Below are 13,098 nucleotides of genomic sequence, written 5' to 3' on the forward strand. Positions count from 1 at the left end.
CTGGAATCTTAATTTAAAATACTAAATTCAAGTGAAGTCAAATTTTAAATTACAATTCTGAAAATGCCACTTTTTGAAAGTATACATTTTCTTGCCTCTGCCAATTTGTGCCTGCATCGTGTTGTGGATCATGTGACTCGGTGAGGTTGGCATTTGAGCCTTGAGTATTCCTTTTAAACAGCCACGCACAAAGGGAGTATAGGTGCCACTGGCACATGGCCACAGCAGGCGATCTTCTGATTAAGATACGACCCACATGGCATGAAGCGCGGAACGTAGCACACGCCCCCAGTGTTTCTCACGCCCCCAGTGTGCCCCTTGATGCGGCGCAATTGCATTCACATGGCATGAAGGCCGGACACACGCCCCCAGCGTTTCTCATGCCCCCAGCGTGCCCCTTGATGCTGCGCAGCAACATAATTGGCGCTTGTATGTACGACTCACATGGCATTAAGGGCGGACACACTCCCCCAGCGTTTGTCACGCCCCCAGTGTTTGTCACGCCCCAGCACATGCCCACTGCCCATGATGTGATGGCCGTACCACACACCCCCAGCGTTAGGCATGCCACCAGCCCACGCCCACAGCACAACGCAGACACGCCCACAAGGGACTTCTTTGCTGGCACGGTTTTTTTACCTTTTAAATGTATAGAGGAGTTGGCCTAACGGCTAAGGCGCTCGACCTCGGACCTGGGGATCTGGGTTCGAGTCTTGGTAACGATGCCAAACATCCTGTAATTCTGGGCAAATCATTTAATCTCCCCGTGCCTAACAAAAATGAATGTGTGTCCTCATGTAACATAACTGGTGCTATGTAAAGCGCTCTGATACCTGATTCAGTTCGGGTCAAGTTCGCGCTATATAAAACTCTGCAAAAGAAAATAAAAAATATGGAGGCCGTCTGCATAGCCTATGTCCTTCTGCTGCAATTGCCCTTTCCAACGCTGTATTGGGTGTTGTGATTGGTGCTGTGGTTACTGAGATTACCTGCCTCAAAGGTTTGGGCTCTCTCTTTATAATATTAGTATGGATTAAAACTGGTTCTTAAAAGGCAAATTCATATATAAAACAACATGCAGGCTTGATTTTGACAACAAATGTTTTAAAAGAAACAGATTGTCTGCCAACAGTAACAGGGTAGTACAAAACACAATTTGTGCTCCTACAATGTAGGGCTCTATCTTACTCTATTTACTACGTACTACTTTACCCCCCCCCCCTTTTTGTTACGAATGGCCCATGCCCAACCCAAAAACTTTGTTACACCAATCAGAGTGAGGGTGGAGGTGTCAGACTTTAAGATCTTCTCGCAACCATCACCGATCTTGGGTTCATGGGCAAACATACTGGTTTCAGCCATTTAATCCTAGGCAGGTGGTAAGCAGGGCAAGCAAATAGGAAATGGTCTATGTTCTCACTATGATCTTTACAGATCATACACTTGTCACAACTAACGGGATCCCATTTACTTGTGAAACTTCTTAATGGAAGCGTACCAACTCTGAACTGGTGGTAAAGCTTACGATCATGAGGCTTAGTGATAAGATCCCAGTAACCTTCCAAAACGACCCCGTCCTTAATGTCGAGGAAATCCCTTGATAGTGACTGCCTTATGTGGGAAGAGAATCTCTTGGTTTTGACCATTTCCCAGTATACTTTTCTGTAGATCTTCTTCGGTGGAAATTGCATAACCTCAGAATGTTCCCATAAATTATTCATCCCCATTTCGGTCAGTAAGGACCTGATTGTGTTCAACCATGGGATCTTATGTGATCGGCCCAACCTTTATCAGGGCTCGAGCTAGCTGCGCATGTTTTAATGCCAGCAATTCGACTTGGGACTTCCAGCTTAATTTTCCACTAAACGTAACACCCAAGTAGGTAAACACGTCAGTCTGCTCCAATAGGGCGCCATCCATATATACTCTGGCTTTGATGGACTTAGATTTATGGAGCACCATAAACTGTGTCTTCCCTACATTAACCACTAGCTCATGTTCATGGCAAAACACCTCAAAACGAGACAGTGCTGCCTGCAGGCCCTGTCTAGGATATAAGCAGGGTGTCGTCCGCGAACATGAGCAATGGTACTTTCATACCAGCTAACATTGGTGCATCAGTTGGGTTATTTACAAAGTACCGAACTACCCCGTTTATAAATAAAGAAAACAGAGTAGGGGCCAGCACACACCCTTGTCGTACCCCTTTGAACACCATAAACCTTTCAGTGGTCTCTCCCGGTTTGCCCCAACGAACCTGCGCATAGGTCGATTCGTGAAGTTTAACCAATATGCCCACCAAACGTACAGGCATCCCCATTTCCAATAATGCCTTCCACAGTTTCGTACGGGGAACAAGATCGAATGCGGATTTTAAGTCCACAAAAGCCGCAAAAAGCGTGTCCCCACCTATGACCACCTCCTTCCAATAAATTAATACAAACCTAAAGGACTGATCAAGAGTACTTGTGTGCGACCGAAACACTGCCTGTAGTGGTGTTAAGATGTCGGTTTCAGTTGTCCAACCCTGTATTCTCCCAAGCACTAGTCTGGCTACGATCTTATGAACTGCGTCGATAAGACTAATGGGTCTATAATTCGCTGGTTCAGAACGATCCCCCTTCTTGTAGATCGGCAAAATTTCGGTGCCAAACCAGGTTTCTGGAAGCGGGGAATAGCATTTGCGAAAAACTTTATGTATGAAACCCATAGATCTTTATCTTGCATTAATAAGTCTGCCGGAATACAGTCAGGCCCCGGGGCCCTGCCACTCGGGCTATTTTTAATACTGACTCAACCTCAGTGCTGGTAAAATTCAGTGGTTCGTTAGTTAAGAGGAGCTGGGGGGGGGCACCTCCTGCTATGATTGGACTTAAACTGAGCCTCAAAATATGTCACCCACTTTTCTGGGACAACATAATTGCTTGGTGTCTGCGACTGCATACTATTGCCCCATTTAACTAGGTTCCAGAATTGGGTCATATTCCTCCCGTTACATGCCATTAACAGGTTCAGCCATCTTTTTTCGTCCCACTCTCTCTTCGCCTGTCTCTGTACTTCTTTGTAATTGGCTCTAGACTGTTTAATATTGCCCTAGATCTGATAGCCTTTGCAAGATCTTTGTAGGCCTTCCTACATGCATTATTATACCAAGAGCTGGGCTTCATGGGTTTATTCTTTTTACAAGAGCTTTTTTGATGAAGCACTTTTTCAGATTCTTAAAGAGTTCTTCGTGAACACCCGGTAGAATGGCGTTTAGAACCTCCTGAGACTTACAGTCGGAGAGTTGGGACAAAGACCCCGAGACCATGTCCCTCATCTGCGGAAGATCACCTTCGTTGTTAGAGATCATTGCCCACCGAACCCTTCTCAAATCATTGGTGACAGTAACCGCTTCAGTAACTAATTCACCTTCCCTCTGTTTAGAACTGCAAAAGCTTCTATCATTTATTTTTAAAACTAGCGGGTTGTGATCACTTTCCGGCCTCCTCTGAATCTCCATATCTAATACAGAAGGCCAAAATTCCACATTAATAAAAATGTAGTCTATACGACTGCTGTTTCTACCATTATCAAAGGTATTTGCACCCAGCCTGTCGGACTGCATCCTCCAATTGGCTGCCCTCAAACCCCTTTCCAGGCAGAGGCTCTTCATTTGTATGGCAGCCTCAGACAATATTCTTATGGGTTGTAAGTCAAGTTGTGGAATAACCCCATAACACATCCACATCTTCGCTGAGCCTACCGTCTTCTAGGTCCAGGGGTTCGAAACAACAGTTAAAGTCACCCGCGATAATCAAATTGCTAGTGACTACTTTGTGTGCTAGATAACTTTCAAGGACATTAACAACACTAGAACCCCTTCCACCCGGCTGTCCCAGAGAGTAGACATTAAATAACGTTAAGTCTAGGCCCTTTGGTGATCTAACCCATATAGCCATGATATCTGGACTGTCTATAGATAACTCATCCACCATTATCCCCTCAATGTGGTGAGTCTGCCGCAAAGGCGGCAGACCCACCCAGAGCGGGGCATCGGACTCAGAATTAGAGACTGCACCACCAGCTTCCACAGCCCTTGAAAAATCGCTAGCAGCTATTCAAGCCAGTCTCCAGGCAATTGATGGGAAAATCGAGGCCCTAAATGGTAGACTGGACCAATTCTCGGCAAAACTTGACAAACAAGCAGTTCGCATCGGGGAGGCAGAGTAGCGTATCACGGACGCGGAGGACGGCCTACAACAGGTCCTTTGGAGGACATCCGTGCCAAGAATGAGGACATTGAAGCGCGCTCACGACGCAACAATATTCGCATTTTAGGCCTTCCCGAGTCCACAAATGTGGGGCGTCTGGAGGACTTTAGGGAGGCGCTACTGCTCGAGATCTGTGGTAAAGATGAACTGTCTCCTCTCTTTGATGTGGAATGGGCACACAGGTCCCTAGCGGCGCGCCCTCCGCCTGGTGCTGCTCCGAGACCAATCATCGTCCGCTTACTTAATTACAGAGACAGAGACACTATATTGCGCATCGCTCGCCAGAAGGGATCAATAGTTCATCAAGGGAATGCCTTATCCTTTTACGCCGACTTCACGGCAGCGGTGCAGGCTGCTCGAAAAGAATTTCAACATGTCAAGAAAATGCTGATGAACGAGAATATCCCATATGCCATGCTGTATCCGGCAAGATTGCCTATTGGAACTGCAGAGAAGGCGAACATTTTTGTGAATCCCAAACATGCCATGGAGCATGCCAAATCCCTGCGACACCAGCGGGCATCTCCGGCTCATACGTCGGACATCGATGAGTGAACAGGGGGGGGCGGTGCAGGTCGTATCACATTGCTGTGCTCAATAGTCCCCGTCCTGTTGGTTTTAGTTGGGCGGTGCTGTGTTTTTGAATGTTTCTAGAGGAACACTGTTTGTTTCCAGCCGTGCATTGCCGCCACAATGTCCTTTACGGGTGAGGTCATCGGAACCTTCTTGGGCCCGGAACATTGAAGTAATGGTTCACCAACTAATGTCATTGTTGTAGGACTGTACACTGTACACTGTAGCACTGATGGTGATACCGTGTTGTAGTACTCTGTGGGCTATCCAGTATGGCCTTAGTATACTGTACTGCAGTTGGGGCATGATTTACAGTATTACCAAGTAGCACGGGTGGTTCTGGTTCTAGGGAGAAAAATGAAGTCGGCGGCCCCCTCCCTACTAGTTTTGGGAGTGGAAATGGCCGCTGCGTGTCCTCATGGGTGATCCCCACTGGAACACTATGTTTTTGTTGTGTTTAATGGGTTGGGAGTTACACATTGGTCAAGGGGGGATATGTTTGATTGCTTTCTTCAACATGGTATGGTACATGGTGGCAGTTCGCTTTCCTCAGCTCTATGGCTGCATAGTTACCTGCTCCAAAATTTTTCGCTATTGTTATGCAGATGTTTACTGTAATAAATGACGAATATAACATATAAATGCATCACTTGGAATGTCTGAGGTCTAAATACCCCTAAAAAGACAAGGCAAGTACTAGCACAACTCGATAGGCATAATGTAAAAATTGCCCTGCTACAGGAAATCCATCTTAGTAAGCCTACCGAGGGCAAGGTAGCGTGTCGCTGGGCGGCCTACCGGTTAGCGTCTTCGTTCTCCACTTACGCGCAAGGGGTCCTCATTCTTGTTAAAAAGGGGGTCCCATTTACTGCCATCCAGACTAGCGTGGACACAGAAGGTCGCTGGGCTATGGTATTGGGAAAATTGGAGGGAGTGTTGGTGGCTATTGTCAATATGTATGGCCATTGACAATAGATGACACAACACCTTATCTGCAAATGTTTAATGTTTTGCGTAGCTGGCCGAAGGTGGCAATTATGTGGGGAGGCGACCTCAACACCTATCTAAATCCGAGGGTAGATAGGCCCGGTTCGACTGCTGCGTGCATGGTTAAAGTTGCTCAGTGCATGAGGGATGTTATGCTGGAAAGAGGGCTGATGGATGCCTGGCGTTTGCAAAATGAAGGAGTACTCGCAGGGACTCATGTTACACCTGCGTTTATTAGCTGGTCTCGACTTGACTACTGGCTCTTGAGTGCGGAGGTGAATGGGTGGGTAGCTGCGATTTATACGCTACCACGGACCCTTTCAGATCACAATCCAGTTCTCCTTGAATTGACTGTACCTATCACACTACACAGGCCGTTCACATGGCGGTTTAGGGCGGAGTCACTTTTAGATCCAGTATTTGCTGACACTATACGAGAGGCCATCGTGCAATACTTTGAGGTGAATCTAGGCTCTGTTGAGAGTCCGGCGACCCTCTGGGAAGCCTTCAAGGCAACGATAAGGGGGACCTGCATTGGTACATCGGCGGGGATCCTCAAAGATATTAGGGGCAAACTCCATAATTTAGAAATGCGACTGGGTGAGTTGGAGACAGAATATCACCATAGACCGACTAGGGAATTACTGGCTCAAATTCATGAATATATCGAGGAGTATAACGCCCTAGCAGACACAGAAGTAAGATACTTGTCCAAATGGCATGTAGCATGAACATATGGTGAGGGTGGGAGGCCGGGCAGGATGCCGGCACGGAAGCTGCAAGACAGGACCTATCACCCCCCATAGACCGTATAGTGGACACTAATGGTGTAGAGTATCACACTCAACAGGCCACAGTGGAACAATTTTGGACATGTTATGTGGACATGTACTCGTCACAGGGCCGAATGGATGAGAAGCCCATGAATGATTACTTAGATGACACGGCCTGCGCATGGCTATCTGGCGTCCACAGAAAGTACCTTATTCTTCCCATTGAGGAAGAAGACATCAAAGAGGCCATACGGGCTCTACCAAATAATAAGGCCCCGGGCCTGACGGCCTGAGCGCTGAATTTTACAAGACATATGCGGATGCATTTGCTGAATATATATATGCGGAAGCACATGACTCAGGCATTCTCCCCCCTTCGCTGTGATAGGCCCTGATCATTACCCTATTGAAAAAGGATAAGCCTCCGGAGCGCTGCGACTCATATCGTCCCTTGTCCCTTAATAATTTAGATGCAAAGATACTCGCAAAGATTCTCGCCACAAAGCTACAGCCTCTGATGCCATTATTAGTCCTTACAGACCAGGCTGGGTTTATGCCGGGACGGTCTATCTCCCTCAACCTGCACACTATCTTTGCCATGTTTCATGTCCTCAACCCTGACATGCCAGCGGTTGCAGTGCTCCTTGATGCTGCAAAAGCGTTTGATTCGATAGAATGGCGCTACATGCTGTATATCCTGCACAGGATGGGTTTCCCTATGGTCTTCGTGCGTTGGATACAGGTGCTGTACACAGAGCCGTCAGCTAGGGTCCGGGTGGGAGGCCTTACATCGGAACCTTTCCAGATAGAGCGGGGCACCCGTCAGGGGTGCCCGCTCTCCCCACTTCTTTTCACCATCGTCCTGGAACCACTGGCGTGTAAAACTTGTCAACGGCATAGGGCTGCGGCACTGAATTTTAACAATTGTCCGGTAGGGATATCTTTATACACGGACGATATGGTCCTATATGTCCGTGAACCACATTACCTGTCCCAGATTCTTCGTTAATACATTAAATTTGGTCTCTTTTCGGGTCTTCTAATAAACAGGAAAAATCGGTCATTATCCCGCTGATGGCGGTTACTGGTCCACTGTCGGTTGAATACCCTCTACTTTGGTCAGATGAACCAGTGAAATACCTGGGGGTGTGAATACATCGAGATCCCGAAACAGTGAGCAGGGCCTATACTGTGCTGGTCCAACAGGTTGACCGTTAGGTGTGATTGCCGCTATCTTTGGCGGATCGTATTGCTATGATAAAGATGGTTATCCTTCCCAGGTTCCTATACCTCTTCTGTAACATTCCCGTCCGGCTGAAAATGCACTTTTTAAAAATGATTCAAACTCAATTACTTCGACTGGTTTGGGGTTCCAAGCTGCCGCATATCAGTTGGCAAACGATAACACTGACATTTGAGAAGGGGGGGGTTCAACGCTCCAGATTTTTATGTATATTACCTTTGTGGGCAAGCACAATATGCATATTTCTGGTTTAAACCTCATGACTACATCCCGCATGAGGCGGTGGAAGAAGGTGATGCTTATCCGATCCCATTACCAGCATCGTCACACATACTCGCAGACACACACCCAGATAGGAGATTAACACGATTGATGTTATGATCAAGGCGTGGCAGGCTATCGGTAGGCGGTCGGACAGACTTCCCTTATACGCACCTACCATGCCCATCGCGGGGCATGCTGCTTTGTCCGTCACTCAGGATCAGGGCTCAGTCAATGCGCTCCGAGAGGTGGGCCTTGACCGGTTAGGAGACTTATACCCTGGAGGATCATACATCACGAGTGCTGACCTAGAGTACATACAGAACCCCACTTTTTTGTTTCAATTCACCTGTTTCAGGCTACGAAGGGCGGTGAAAGATCATTTTGCGAATTTCCCTGCTGAGCCTGAAACACTGAAGGCACTGCAATTGGTGATTACTGCACCCACACGGAAAAAGCTGTTCACAAAACTATACAAAGCAGTCCGAGACGACACAACCCGTGCCCCAGACAGGAGCATGGTGCGCTGGAACACGATTGTGCATCCACCTATTACTGACATGGAGTGGGCGCAGGTCTGTTCCTTAACAGGACACTTAACGTCGAATAGCAACTTACGTATTATTCATCTAAAATTTTTGCACCAAGCCTATCACACACCCAAGAAGCTATGTAGGATGGGACTCAGGGAGGTAGATCGCTGTAAAAGATGTAGTGAACAGGGGGCGGATTTATACCACTTGGCTTGGCATTGTGAGAATGTACACAGTTACTGGGAGAAGGTCCTGGAGCTCCTGGGCACTATGACAGGGCTGGACTTACAGTGCACACCATTAATGTGTTTATTAGGATATGTCCCTCATATAAAAGGGGTGGTGGGTAGGTTTGTGAGAGTTGCCCTCCTTTTGGAAAAAGTCAAACACTATTTACATGGGATAGTAGGTTGCGCCCAAAGACGGAGGGGTGGCTCAAGGACAAAGTGTTTTGTCGAGAACAACTGGAGCTGTATGCGGAGGAGCTGCCCGTTTCTTCCAGACCAAAGGATATATGGGCCCCTCTAAGAGAATATCTGCTGGCCTCTAGTGAAGCAGACTCAATGTGAGATAGTGGCTGTTGTGCAGTCTGTGGGGAGGGGTTATTACACTCGGAAAAAGTCATTTGCTTCTGCTTTCTTTTTTTTGTTTCAGGTGACTTATTTGGTGTAGGTGCATGCATTATATGTTTGTAACAACCAGGCGGGGAGTTGTGAACAGTACCATCGTCCATTCGCTCCATATATTGGCAATGTGTTGTTATGTTTACTGTTCGAATTGGGCATGTTTCTGCACAGTATAGTCCTGAGAAATGTATGATGTACAATCTGAAACGCTCAATAAAAATGTTATAAATACAAAAAAAAATTAAAAATGCTGTAATCTTATGAATATTTTTGCCTAAGATGTCAATGTAATGTCATTATTGCTGCATATTGTTTCTAATAAAAATTGTTTAAAAAATAAAAAAGAAGAAAAACAACCATTAATTAGAATACTAGCTTGGGTTTGGAGTACAGCAATTTTATTAAAGAAACAAAACAAATTGAGGGCCCAATTCACACAAAAGACAGGTTGGTAAATATGAATTGCCACTTAATAAGGTCAAAAGCATTTTCAGCATCTAGTGAAAGTGCTGCTCACAGATAATTTACTTTTCCAGATGGATTGACCATCTACAGCTTTAGCAACAGCAAGACTGCCCTTAATAAAGCCAGATTGGTCTGATTTTATCAAAAGAGGAATTCACAGATTCTAAATGCGAATCTAAGATTCTGGCAAGGATCTTACAGTTGTAATTGATAAGTGAAATAGGAATACATTTTAAAAAGAATTTGGGGTCTTTGTAGGGATTATGGTTATCAAGGTTTCGAAAAAGGAGCCAATAGCTTTGGAGTCAGAAATAAATGTATTAAAAACTTCTAATAGCTCCAGAAATAAACTGACTGTCAGTCAACTAAGAGTTATTGAATCCCCATCGTACAGTTTTTCAGACAATATTGGAGATATCCAACGAAGTCAGTATCAGGGCATGATGAGATATAAAGTTAGATCTAAAATATAATCAGTTCTGGACATCGTATTGACATTGAAGGAAAAAAAGCTAATTTTAATTTATCAGCCTTGCAAGTCCTCTAAACATCAAATAATGGTCTTATGGTAATTGCTGATTGAAATGATGTATGCAATTTATCAGATTTGAACTTATATTTAGGCTTTCTATCCCCAAAACGATCCAACAATTAGTTAAAGACACCAGCCATATGGATATTGTAGTAAGGCATATCAGCATGTTTTCCTTTATTTGAATGCAAAAAAGCAGGGTCAGATTTTACAGGATCGTAAACATTAAACAAAGTAAGATGTCTGGTATGCAAAATACCTTCAGTGTCACACTCACATTCAAATTTAAACAAATGTTATTCGGGATAGAGCCATAAAAGCCACAATTCACTCCTAAAGTTTACAGTGAAACACATACAATTTATCAGACTTTCCTATAAAATTTCCAATTTAAAATCAACTGAAATATACCCAAAGGTGAATAAAGTGACTAATGCCAAACCTAACAGAGATATATATTATACATGCATATATGTATTCGAACAATTATCGCCTCATATTGTTTCCTACTGTTAAAGCTAATTTAAAAATCTCTGAAGTAGGGAGGAATTGTAACAGTTCTAGTCCCAACTGGTAATTTCTGTCCATTGAGCTACGCCATACTGGGGCTAGAACGCACTCACCTGGACCTTGATACAGAGGGCAAAATATAATAAAGTGACATGTGCTTTGTTGTGTAATGTTGCATCTACATGGAGGTAAATCACAACACCAGTATTTTCGTGTAGAAAAAGCAACTTTAAAATGTACAATATTTAGCCTAAAAATTGTTAAAAGGTGCAGCTAAAAAGAATTTTCTACCCAACACAAGTATTGCTCGAACAACTGATTGTTGACACCGAGGCGTCTCGCACAACTGTTTGTAAATCAAGACCACCTTCCATTCTTATTTCCTTACATGTCCCCCAGGTACTGATTTTTTATTGCCTCGTTGTATATTAAATGGTGTTCCTGTGGATTTGTGAATACTTCAACCATATTCACTTTACAATCAATTTTCTGCACATAAGCAACCCACAGGATTCTGTTGGCGCCACCTAGAACCAGGCAATCAGACAAAAAGATTCTGACTAGGCTTGATTCAGGATTAGCCCAACACTTTATCCATAACAATGGAGGGGATAGACCTATTTGATCCTCAATATTTGGCAAGCTGAGCTCCTCATGTGCAATAAATGTTGAAATATGTTTCAGCACTGCCAAGGATCAGCGTGCAATAGCAATTTCTAGGTGCTAGATGGGCCCCACAGTACATTTTGTTGTTTGATTGGATGTCCAAGCTCACAAATACTCCATGAGATAACATTAAACATATTGGGTACATGGGAAGAGAGATGTAGGTACAGGGGTGATAAGCTGCAAAAAAGGAGAAGAGACAAAACAACAACATTGATTACATAATACTAAGGATAAAAACAAGTAAAAGAAAAGAAATTAAACATCATATAATCATTCAAAGACAAAAGAGAGGAAAAGAAGAGTGAACGTGAGAAAAGGAAATTCATATTAAAACAGAAGAGAGACCAGATTAAGGATAAACTAGTAAAAGTTAGTATAAGACGTCTCAACACCATAACAAGATCAACAGCTGAGTATACGTAAATAAAATTGAGAAAAAAAGAAAGCTATCATAGTGAGAGAAAAAATACAAAAGACTTTAAGACTTCTGAACAACAGTATCCATTTCATGTGATGTAATTTTCTGGAGATACAGTTTCAATTTAGCAGGATTATCAAAAGATTTAGTGGTGCCCACTTAGGTTAATATGCATAAGCAAGAATGCAGAATGGCATAAAGTATACTCAGGTGCCTCACTTGTGGCCTCTCAGTAAGAAATTCCTTATGTCTGGCATTGGTTGCATTAGAAATAGCTTCTGATATGAATATATCATGACCAGACAAGTCGCCTTTTGGCTTTAGCCGCTTTCATGACTAAAAGAAGTATATTCTAAAAAATGTATATTAATGATGCCTCAGAGTTTGGAGGGGAGAGGATTAAGTTGGCCGAGATGATGAGGCATGTTGTAAGTTAAGAAACAGAGCAGTAGGAAGATCAAGCAGGTCTGGAAGGAATTTCTTAAAAAATTAAAGAAGATTCATTTTCTCACAAGCCTCCAGCAGGCCATAGAAACAGAGATTATTGGGATGATTCCTGTTCTCCAAATCCTCTGTGTGAAGTTTGAGTTGCAGGATCTCTTGTTGAAGGAGAGGAATTTTGGTAGAGACATCCTGAAGAGAACTTATGTGCTGTTCCATCTCCGCTGTTTACTCTCTATAATAGACCTTCTACTTTCAATCTGTTGTAGTTTCTCATTAGTGGCACTCATAAATGGCTGAAGGCCCCTCACCTCATCAAGAATGGTGTCAAAAACTGAGTTACTAGACAAAATAATAGGTGATGGAGGATCATTTTTTACCCTTTTGGACAGAGGAGGTAGCCCCAATGAGGGAACCACTAGTCATTTGGACGTGGAGGGTGTTATTGCATGGATGCTTCTGTAAAGATTTTATTCTGCCCATGAAAAGCAAACAGAAACACAGGACAGTGCCTCAGCAGGATATCAAAGTATCTCAACAATGAAATTTAAGTGTTTCAAAAAGGTAGGGTGCGCTGCTGTGTGAGGTGATGAGAAGAGTTAGTTATGTGAGAAACAAGCATTACCTAAAATGATGGCCATGCAGTTAAATTATAGTGAAATAGCATAGATCCAGTACAGCAAACATAAATTGGTAAAAGAGTAGCCCGAAGACTCACTTAGGTAAGCAGTGGTGAGAGAGTAGAGCCTTGCAGTTTGCAGAAATCATACTATGTAGAAAACGCAAGCAACGCGCTGTACAAAATTGTGCCCAC

General features: G+C 44.0%; 1 protein-coding gene across 2 annotated transcripts in view; it reads right to left on the bottom strand.

Annotated features, from left to right (window-relative positions):
- Positions 1-13,098, bottom strand: part of HTR1F (5-hydroxytryptamine receptor 1F) — an 845,375-nt gene that overhangs the window by 762,076 nt on the left and 70,201 nt on the right. The gene's annotated exons all lie outside the window — the stretch shown is intronic.

The sequence above is a fragment of the Lissotriton helveticus genome, chromosome 8 (assembly GCF_964261635.1).
Source record: "Lissotriton helveticus chromosome 8, aLisHel1.1, whole genome shotgun sequence".
In the NCBI taxonomy this organism is placed as follows: Eukaryota; Metazoa; Chordata; class Amphibia; order Caudata; family Salamandridae; genus Lissotriton; species Lissotriton helveticus.